Source organism: Nicotiana attenuata, chromosome 7, assembly GCF_001879085.1.
Source record: "Nicotiana attenuata strain UT chromosome 7, NIATTr2, whole genome shotgun sequence".
In the NCBI taxonomy this organism is placed as follows: Eukaryota; Viridiplantae; Streptophyta; class Magnoliopsida; order Solanales; family Solanaceae; genus Nicotiana; species Nicotiana attenuata.
The window spans coordinates 77,341,925-77,351,881 of NC_031995.1; the positions used below are offsets into that span (position 1 = coordinate 77,341,925).

General features: G+C 34.0%; 1 long non-coding RNA gene and 1 pseudogene across 2 annotated transcripts; one reads left to right on the forward strand and one right to left on the reverse strand.

The window, feature by feature from the left end:
- LOC109230547 lies at positions 542-1,144 on the forward strand. The gene is made up of 3 exons (XR_002068663.1): positions 542-624; positions 741-825; positions 1,064-1,144. It is a non-coding gene; the product is annotated as an uncharacterized LOC109230547 (long non-coding RNA).
- LOC109229338 lies at positions 4,234-9,682 on the reverse strand (annotated as a pseudogene). Its single transcript, XR_002068548.1, has 9 exons — positions 9,296-9,682; positions 8,944-9,003; positions 7,749-7,916; positions 7,208-7,274; positions 6,833-7,095; positions 6,648-6,728; positions 6,467-6,494; positions 5,559-5,671; positions 4,234-5,004 (listed from the first exon to the last, which is right to left on the reverse strand). The product of XR_002068548.1 is annotated as an RNA polymerase II subunit 5-mediating protein homolog (transcript).

Below are 9,957 nucleotides of genomic sequence, written 5' to 3' on the forward strand. Positions count from 1 at the left end.
ATGGTTAGGTGCATTCTAAGAATAATTCGTTATAGATTCAATCATCTTCAATTAAAATTTTAAAAGAATCAGTTATATATACCTTTATTGACCTGGAATATTATCTACCTATCTATATATAAAAAGAGAAGCAAAAGAATGTAATGATGGCAAGTGGTATAACTACAATTTAACAAGTATCATTTTTTAAGACATATCTCCAATAAAGTTGGAGTTAATTTGAAATTTGAAATTGGAACTAGAAAATAGGCAAAAAAAAATTCGTCCAACGAATTCACAAAAAAATAAGGGATACTGCCTCCCATGTTGGGCAGTTATTTTGTTCATTGGTTAGAATTGGAAATTAAGCTTCTTCTTTTTTTTAGTTAAAAGTAATCAAACAATTACTATCAAATTTTAAAAGTTCACATTTAAGTGCAGTTACAACTCCTAATAATTAGGAGATAAACAAGGCAACAGTTACAATTATTTTAATCACCGTTTCAAGAAAAAACCTTCATATTTTCCCCTGCCGTTTCAACCAAACACATAATTTTCAATTCCATAGTTTCAATTGCAGTGGCACTCAAGCCAGAGAACAAATTAACAACGGAGAAGAAGTTTAACGGAAAAGATGATCTGAAGGTAGAAAGTTTTTCTTTTTTCACTTTTCATCTGAAGGTAGAAAGTTTCACTATTGCAACTTGGTTAATGATTGGTTGCTTAATTCAAAATCTGAATGTACTTACATTTGTGTTTAGTTCAAGGAGTGGTTTGGATAGCAGGTCATTGTTTCAAAAGAACTTGGAGCAAAAAGACAAGTAAATTTGTTGATTAATTGTGCGAGTAAGAATCTTCACCAATTCAGTATTTCTCTAATTCTTTTTTTCCCCTTATCTTCTTCATTTGTTTGGTCATGGTTATAAGAAGGAGATCAAGTTTTCAAATATGGAATTTTAAATAATGCTTTGCCGTTGCATTATTCATCGTTTTTATGTCTTTTTCTGTTGGTAGCTGTCCTTTCTATTTTCACTTACTTCTTTTCTGCTTTCCTCTATTTCTTCTTCTTTGTTTCTTTATGCAGAGCAACTCATTGGAGAAAACTATTCTAATTTTATACTCATGAAATATTTTGAAAGGTAAGTTAAATTTTTGAAGAATTTACAGTTATGCCTATAAAAGGTAAAGGTTCAACTTAACAATATGTCAGATGATTATTGAACAATTATGGTAGATATTTCAATTTTTTCATATTTAAGTTATCTAAGGATTCTGTTATACATGTTCTTAAAGATCTTCTTTCTACATTTTCTGTGGAATGGTTACGTTTGTTTTCAATGGGAGGGAAGGAAGCTGATGAAAGGCTTGAAAACTATATATTTTCTTTGTAGAATTTTCTTATCTAAGCAAGATGTTTTACTTTCTGTTTACTGATTTTACATATCAGTTTCAGCAACAATACACTTTTATGTGCACTAATCTTTCATTTGGCATTGCGCAATTTTGTGTGCTGAGTTTTTAGATACACAAGAAGGACTTTTCCAAAGTGGATGTTATATTGACTGTAACAAATGATATTGATAAAATAAAAATTGGATTAACAGAATGACTACAAAATGATAGAATGAAATGTTTATCATAAAGTTTTGTAATATGTACATAATTTCATAACTCTACTTTCTTTATCTTTTTATGTTATAGTAAAAATATTATCTAAGTTAATTGTCGTTTATACTTTCTTAATTTTTCTTGAAAAACCACATTCATGTATGGAATATTTTCTACTGACTCTAGGAGTCCTTTATTCTGACACCATTTTTTAATCACGATTAAATGTCAAATCACAATCTAAAAAGGTAAAATAATATATTTCGTAAAAATATTCAATATTGACGCATTACTTTTAACTAAACATGATGTATACAGGTTAGTCAATAAATCATTTTTTTGTAGATTACGAATCTATATTTTACTTTTTCCTTTTAAATTCATATTCAAGAGAATTTTCGTGCATTATGGAAAACTTTTAAATCTTAGGACAAAAGTTAATAAAAATATAATATAAATTTGAATTTGAATAAAAAAAGATTTTTTTTGAATTTAAATAAAAAGATAAATTATTTGCAATAGATATGAAAGTGTTTAGCTTCATTTTTAAATAACTACTTACATATTGGATTAGACTGAAGTCTTCTTCTAATCTATATTTGATTGTATCTTTTCTATTATGCATAACAAAACTTATCAATTTTAATTTATTCGAGGACATATTTTTATCTTTAAATTCAGATCCTTATATATAATATGTATTTTCTACAGCTAAATAATTATTTCATGGCTTGACCAATCACTATAAGGCATTTTGATGCTAATTACACAAATGTGACGATACTGTCATTTTATACTATGTGTGGGTTTGAGTCATGAAGATAGACTTTGGGTGGCAATTAAAGTGGTTGGTCCATTAAGTACTATTATAAGGTTTTATACAAGACATTTTATAAACTATCACTCTCTATTAATTGTTTAATTTACTGCTTTTATAGAGGTTTGGAACAAGTACTTCAAAATAAGGAAACGAGTACTTTCAAGATCTTTAGACATAAGGAAAAAATTGTCTGGACAGGTAACTAGGATGGGGAATCTAATAGAACATGATTTCAATCAAAAGAAGATAGAAGCAAGGAAGATTTGGCGTAGACAACTTGAGGTTGGGACCTTTAATACTTTTATTGTAGTTTGATTAGCATACATCCAAAATTTTTTAATTTGATTTATCATTCTCTATTTTTTATGCTTTGCAGCCTGATACCCATCTAAACTAGAAAGATGTGCATTTCATACACTGAATTTGTATACCAAGAGCTCATTCTGTTTTCAGTGGCTGAAATTTAAAGGTCAATTTCATCAATGCTTGCCGGTTTGAAACCGGGTCAAAGAATATTATGTTTTGTGCTTTAACATGAACTTTATTAATTTGTACCAACATATTGTGTAGTAAAAACAACCTTTTTCAAATGCTACTAATAGATTTGTTTGAGAATCAGAATATGGCCAATTATCCAAGATTGTATTTTCTTATGAATGCTTTCCTCACTAGCTATTTTTTAATGGATACATATTTTTCCTTATGACTTGAGTGTTTGAAAATCCAGTGGATTTACATATTCATAAAATAATAGCATTTGCATGCTCTTTTGTGTCTACCATATTTACAAGTAATATTTTTTTATGAAAAACTATATTTAATATTCACTGCGCAACGCGCGGGTACAGATACTAGTTATAATTAACACTTTCGGATCATTAGCGATTTATATTCTGCTAGCATTTTTTTCTTTTTGTAAACTAGGAAACTTGCAGCTGTTACTCGTCAGGTGCGCTCTGGATAAACTCTGCTCCGGTGCAATTAGGGGCATACGCATGTTCACGCAATACCGGTTCGCCAAAAAACTTTACTAAATACATGTATTAATGATGTGAGGACACAATTACTAGGACAAACTGACACCACTTGACATGTACAGATTATCTCCCAGCACATTGATTATGTGTTAGATTTTGTTCTGAGAGGTTAGGGGTTCGAACCTCAACTAGCACATATTTTTTGCAAATATTGGAGAGAGCCTGTGGTTAGAATTTGTTATTAAGTAAAATTGAACTCGGCCTAACTTAAAACTCAACAAAACCAATAAACTAAGGTTATTTCTTGTCTAGAAACATGATAATTATACTAGTAGCAACCAAATTAGGTGACGAGCTCCCTGATCATCCCTATTTTCTTTTTCTTTTTGACTTTACTATCTTTTCTTACATGTGATTAAAACTTGACATCGTAATTTTCTTATACAATCAAACCTCTCTATAACAGGATCTCTATATAACATCACTTCTCTATAAAGCCAAGCTTTTTTGGAACCAATTTTATGTTATGTTATAATATTGTTCTCTATAACAACACTTCGCTATGACATCCAAAAAATTTTGGACAAACGATGCTGTAATTGAGAGGTTTGACCGTAGAAGCTAGCCAATCTTGTTTCCGTTATTAGTATTAGTGATTTCCCAATTCCTTGTGTTCTATTGTTAAGCAGTCAATTTGGGATATTATTGGTTTTGAAAGGTTTTTAGAGATGTCCCTGAACTCTTACATTTATCATTTGCTGATAATATTTTTATGGTAATCAATACGGTACGTAATACTAGTAGGCAACAAAATCTTGAAACATACTAGGGTCGACAACACTCTGGCTGTTACAAACACAAAATAAAGTAATGATACTAATGAATCCAAATTTTATGGAGATAAAGATTTCTTTATCAAAGTTAGAGAATACATTCCTCAAATCTATCCTCTTTAACACGGTTAAGTTAAGGGTGTAATCTAGTGGTCGATGAAATGAGCTGAGAACCACAAGATTCAGATCCCAACGGCAGCAAAAACAACAATAGGGTAGTGTGTACGAAGACCTTATCCCTACCCTAGGGCAGAGAGGCTGTTTCCAATAGACACTCGACATCCTTCCCTCCAAGAACTCCCCACCTTGCTCTTGGGGTGACTCGAACTCACAACCTCTTGGTTGGAAGCGGAGGGTGCATACCATCAGAGCAACCCACCTTGGCAGCAAAAACGTTGAGGAAATGGAGAGGAGGTATAATGATGGAGAGCCAGGATCCCTTAATATCATGGTCTAAGTATCTTCCATGATGGTGCGTAAAACTAACCATTTCTACTAATGTTGTTAAGTTCAAGGTTGAAAATTTTGAACTTGCAAAAATACGACATCGGCATTTTTCGACAAGAGAATGTCCAAAATCAAGCACTCAACCGAAATAGACATCTTTTTTCATCTACGAGACAAAGCACTAAAGATCACTGCACACTTGACTTTCATGTGCTACGAACGCCAACTATTTCCTCTGCATTTTGAACCTTGATACTGGCTTTGAACAACGACCAACGGTCTGCTCGCTTGGCTTGATATCAAAGGCACCAGCGCGTTCAACAATACTTCCAGTAAAAGCCTGCACAGTGGTATTATCGGCTAATCTTGAGTAAAAAGTAATAATTGTGTGGGAATGTAGCTTACTTCTGGTTAGGAGGTACAGGAAAAGGCATCCAGGCAAAGCATTTAAATCATATTCCTCTAAGTCTAATACAAGGCAAAACATGCATACAACTGTAAATAATGCAATGATTGTCCTGCAAAATGACTTGGTGCCATGCGATAATGACATTTTTTTTGACAAAAGCAATCAAATGAAAAGTGCAGGTCCATTTTACTTTCCTCCAATTGCCACAAGAAAGAATATGTGCTCAACGACCACAGTATTTTTGCATACGACATGAATACACAAACAGATATGCATCATAGCGGAACACTGAGCACAGCAAGGGCACTAACAGACAACATGAACAAACCAAGACGTCATTTGCAATTTAAGGAATAACATAAAACAGAAACGCAATTGTCGTCATTTAATGTGGTTGACCCATTCTTTGTCTCCCAACTCCCGGAAAAAAAGAAGATAAAAACAGAAGAGGTGTATAAGAGTGAACTAAATGGACAGATTCGAACCTTATTTTCAGCTATAATGGGAACATTAGTATCCTCCTTCATTCGATTCTGTTTTGGAGCACTCTCAGTTATATTGGACTTGTCATAAGCGAGGCTCCCAGCTAAGTATTCACCTGATTAATGCATAAAAGCATTTGAAGATGAAATGAAAAATGCAAATATACGCACATTGAAGCACGCACTGAATAAGATATGGACATGATTCTGTTTAACTATAATATGGAGATCTAAAAAGACCAAAATGCATTTGCCGGCAACAGAAAGAAGGTCAAGTAGAAATCCATCAAGTTACAATGTCATTTCCAATGTCTTCCCCCCCCCTCCCCCCCCCCCCCCTTTACTTCAACGTGCTTCATTAGAAACCAATTCCGCAAAGATAAACAAAAGACGAAGAGTCTTGAAATCAAGAAAATAACAAAAGAACTTTATTGATTCAGGGCAGGCAATAAGGCTAGCTTCAAGCCTTTTAATGAAAATAATACTTATCAATAACTATAAATGGGACATGAAACACAGAGAATAAATCACACTTTCTTTTGGTTTCATCTCTCAAAGAATGTTACTCACCCTAAATATTGTATAGGATATCACTAGAGAAAACAGACAAAGCACCAACATTAAGGGCCTCATTAGCAGAGTGTAGTTGACGGACAAAGTTAATACTATATTCAGAAGGCTTGTTAGTTTGGAAGGTATTATCATTTACTACGACAAATTTCCAGAAAGGTTCTTGAATGTAACATAAAGTAACTCAGTCTACCCAGTTGTTTACAACCAAGTATCAAAATGAAGAGATCGTCACCTACATATTTCTATCAACCTATCCAAGTAAATTTTCAAAAATCCAGCAGGAAGCGGGCACATGAACATAGATAGTTTAATAAAAAAAATCTTGGGAAAGGGCTTACCTTTAGTTACTGGTTTTGAACTTTCAACCTGCATTTCAAAATTTCACATGGATTAATTAAAAGAAAAGAATGATTCAAACAATGTAGGGAATTACTTGGAGCAGGGAAGCTCTATTAACAAAAACAGTAAACTGACAATTATTTAATTCCGGAATATATGTTCCAAAGGACGGGTTCGTACGTGCAACTGCTCAGGAAAACCTTCAGTGGAGTGATTTCTTGAAGATGCTGCTCTTTCCTTGAGATTACTAGAACCATGAACCTAAATAGTAATACCAAATGGAATTTAGCAACAACAATGAAATTATACATTGAACCATTCCATAATTCAATCTTTGAATCTAAAGTCAATGACCAGCAACCTACCCCAGAATCATTTATCTCTTGGTCCCGGATGTGTTGACCTGTGCCGACATCTGATCCGGATTTACCCAGCTCTTCTTCATTGAAGTTATTGTCAATTTCAGCTTCTTCTTCTTCTTCCTTCTCAAGTTTGTCATTTTCAGCCTCTTCTTCTTCCTTCTCAAGTTCGGCAATCCGGGATAAAATGCGAGCATATTCCTCATCTTCAACTGCAAGTTCAGCATTGTCTCCTTCAGAAGAAATTGGAAGCTCAGGTTTCTGGATGCCTGGAAAATCAACCAGTACAAACTTTTGTCAATATTTCAAACAGAAACTGGAATATGACTATATTAAAAATATTTCTATGTAGCCTAGAAATAGTAAGAGGTGGAAACATGCCCACTGTGGATGACCCTTCAGGAGAAGTTTCCTCAGCATAGTCCTCTCTGATCTCTACAAGGCCCTCCTGTCAAAGGTCGGTTCGATCCATCGAATTCATAAATTGTCCATATAAGCAATCAATATCTGAAAAAGGATTAAATAAGCAAGTTTTTACCGCCAAGCAAAATATGAAAATTGCCTGCTAATACATATGTGGTACTCACATGCAAATGCATTTCAATACGCACAAATAAAAATGGCTAATGGCTATCACTTAATTCACACGCTAGCCAGGTAAGCATCATCCATATTAAACTAAGGATGGTTGAAAATTTCCACTGCCAGTAAATGAACAACAATCTTTTGAAAACTTTAAGGACCCTACTAAGCAATTCCTAATGATTAAAGCATCAGTCACACTCAAGTTGAACTCATTTATCTCATGTTACCGTCAAAAATCGAGTTTCACTGCAACTAATGAGCACTGTGGTTTTATTATCATGTATTGCTAACTTACCATTCAAGATAAAACATCCAATGACAGAACAAACAGGCATACCGCAGCCTCAGAAGCAGTAGCATCAAAAAATGAAGCCTCGGACTTAAGGTCTTGTATCACAGCCTTTACAGATTCCACTTGGGACTCCAAATCCTTCCCTCTTCTTTTCAGTATCTCAGTCGTTTGCTTGGATGTCCTTTCAGCGTGATAAGCCTCTCCCAAGAGAACCTGCAAGTACGCCAAAAAAGTCGCAAATTATCAAAATTGACAGTTGTAAAGTAAACACCCCATTCAGAAACTCAAAAATATGATTGCAATTCAAATTCAGTTAAGCTACCAGGGAATTCGATGACAAGAAATAGCTTCTAATCGATGAAGGGTATTCACAGGAACATTTTAAATCAAGAAAGGAGAAAGGTGACTATATGTATCATTGAATTCCAAACAAAAACAGATAAGCTAATCTAAAGTGAGATAAAGCATGCTAAGTCAAATCTTTGTCATTCAACTATCTTTAGCAACCTTTTTTCTCCTCAAAATAAAAAGGCGCCAACAGTTTATGTCTTTGTTTTCTGCGGTAATTGTCATAAACTCATGCATAATTCAAAAGATAAGTCCTGAAGCTCTAATTCAATATCGATCAACTAGGTCTCAATCTCAAATTAGTTGTGATCAACTAAACTAATGCTCTATCCTGGTCCGTTCAGATTATTCATCACATAGCTAACTATTTATTCAGGTCCATTCATATATCTAACTAAACTATTTATGCTGCGGCCAACCTACTGCAGTCCTTCAACTACGCTTCGTGAAGCTCATATAGCTAGAAGCTCTAATCTCAATATAAAAAGTCAATTTGGCCTATTCAATTCAAAATTATTCCATTTTAGCCCCCGTTTCACTTTTGGTCATTCATATGACCAAAGTCTCGTATATGCCTTTCACCCCTAACGGAGCACCAAGGTGAAATAGGCAGACTCCACGACTCAAAATATTTACCCTTCTATTTTTGACTACGATTTGTAATTAACTGTCATGTCGGAGCTCCATTAGAATTCAAGATTAGATACAAGACTCTTTCCTAGTGGCAGGGTATGAATGGACCAAAAGTGAACCGAAAGGTAAAAAAAAATTGAGCAATTTCAAATAGTGCATGGGCAAATTTGATTTATTTCTCTTAATTCTATTAATTGTGCTGACTGATACAAGAAAAGGTTAAAAGCCCCGACAAACATCAAATTATTGAAGAAATTACCAGAAATTCATTGGTGTGAACCAAACGACCAGGAAAAAATGCTGCTTTTCCAAACGGAACCTGAAAATTTGTAAGCAAACAGTTACACTAATCATAAATAGAAGAGTTTAACTTATATACACTAATGTTAAAAAGCCCTTCATAATGAAAATAAGACAGATTACCTCCTACAACATGCAAAAGCGACCTAATAGTGTAAAAATTCTTTAACACTGTAGTGTATACAAGTTAAAGGGACCTAATAGAGTGAAAAATGTGAACACTATCCGTGTATATAAGTTAAAGTACCTAATAATGTAAATTTCATAAACGCTATCGACATTAAAGGGAAAAAAAAGGTATGAAAAATTACCATGATATCGTGGTGAAGCTGATCAGGGAGACGCTGAACAAGGTTGATAAGGTTACTATTGTCAACGGCGAAATCTCTGAGCAGGTCTAGCTGTTTCTGGCGGTCGGCAATCGTGTCCTGCACGCGCTTCGATGCTTTCTGGGCTTCTTCCATTCCACCGGAAACAATGACGACAGTGACGTCACCGTCCCTTTCGCTGGTTCCTCCATGGAAGATTCTAGAACAACCTGCAAGCTTTTGCTCTCCTTGTTCCTAAAGCACAAAGTGCAATTTTTTGTAGGGTGTGCATTCCATTTATTGATTCGATTTTGATCCTTATCGATAATTACTTACGGATTATCGATTTGTACATATGCTTATCGTTATCGTTTCAATAAGGTTTCGATTTTTTCGATTTCGATCTATCATTTTGGGGCTTATCGATTCGGTTATCGATTACACCAATAAAAAAATTTACGGGATTCCACGGAAAGTATATCGCTATAAACGCGCCTAACTAATATGGACAAAAAGAAGCTAAAATAAGACGAACACCATTTATAATATAAAAATTATGTCAACAAGCACATGCAACAAAATTAAAGTAAGGGATCAAATGTATGCCACCAACACTCCAACGGTATAAAAAAACAAAACAAAACAAAATACATCATCACGGCTAA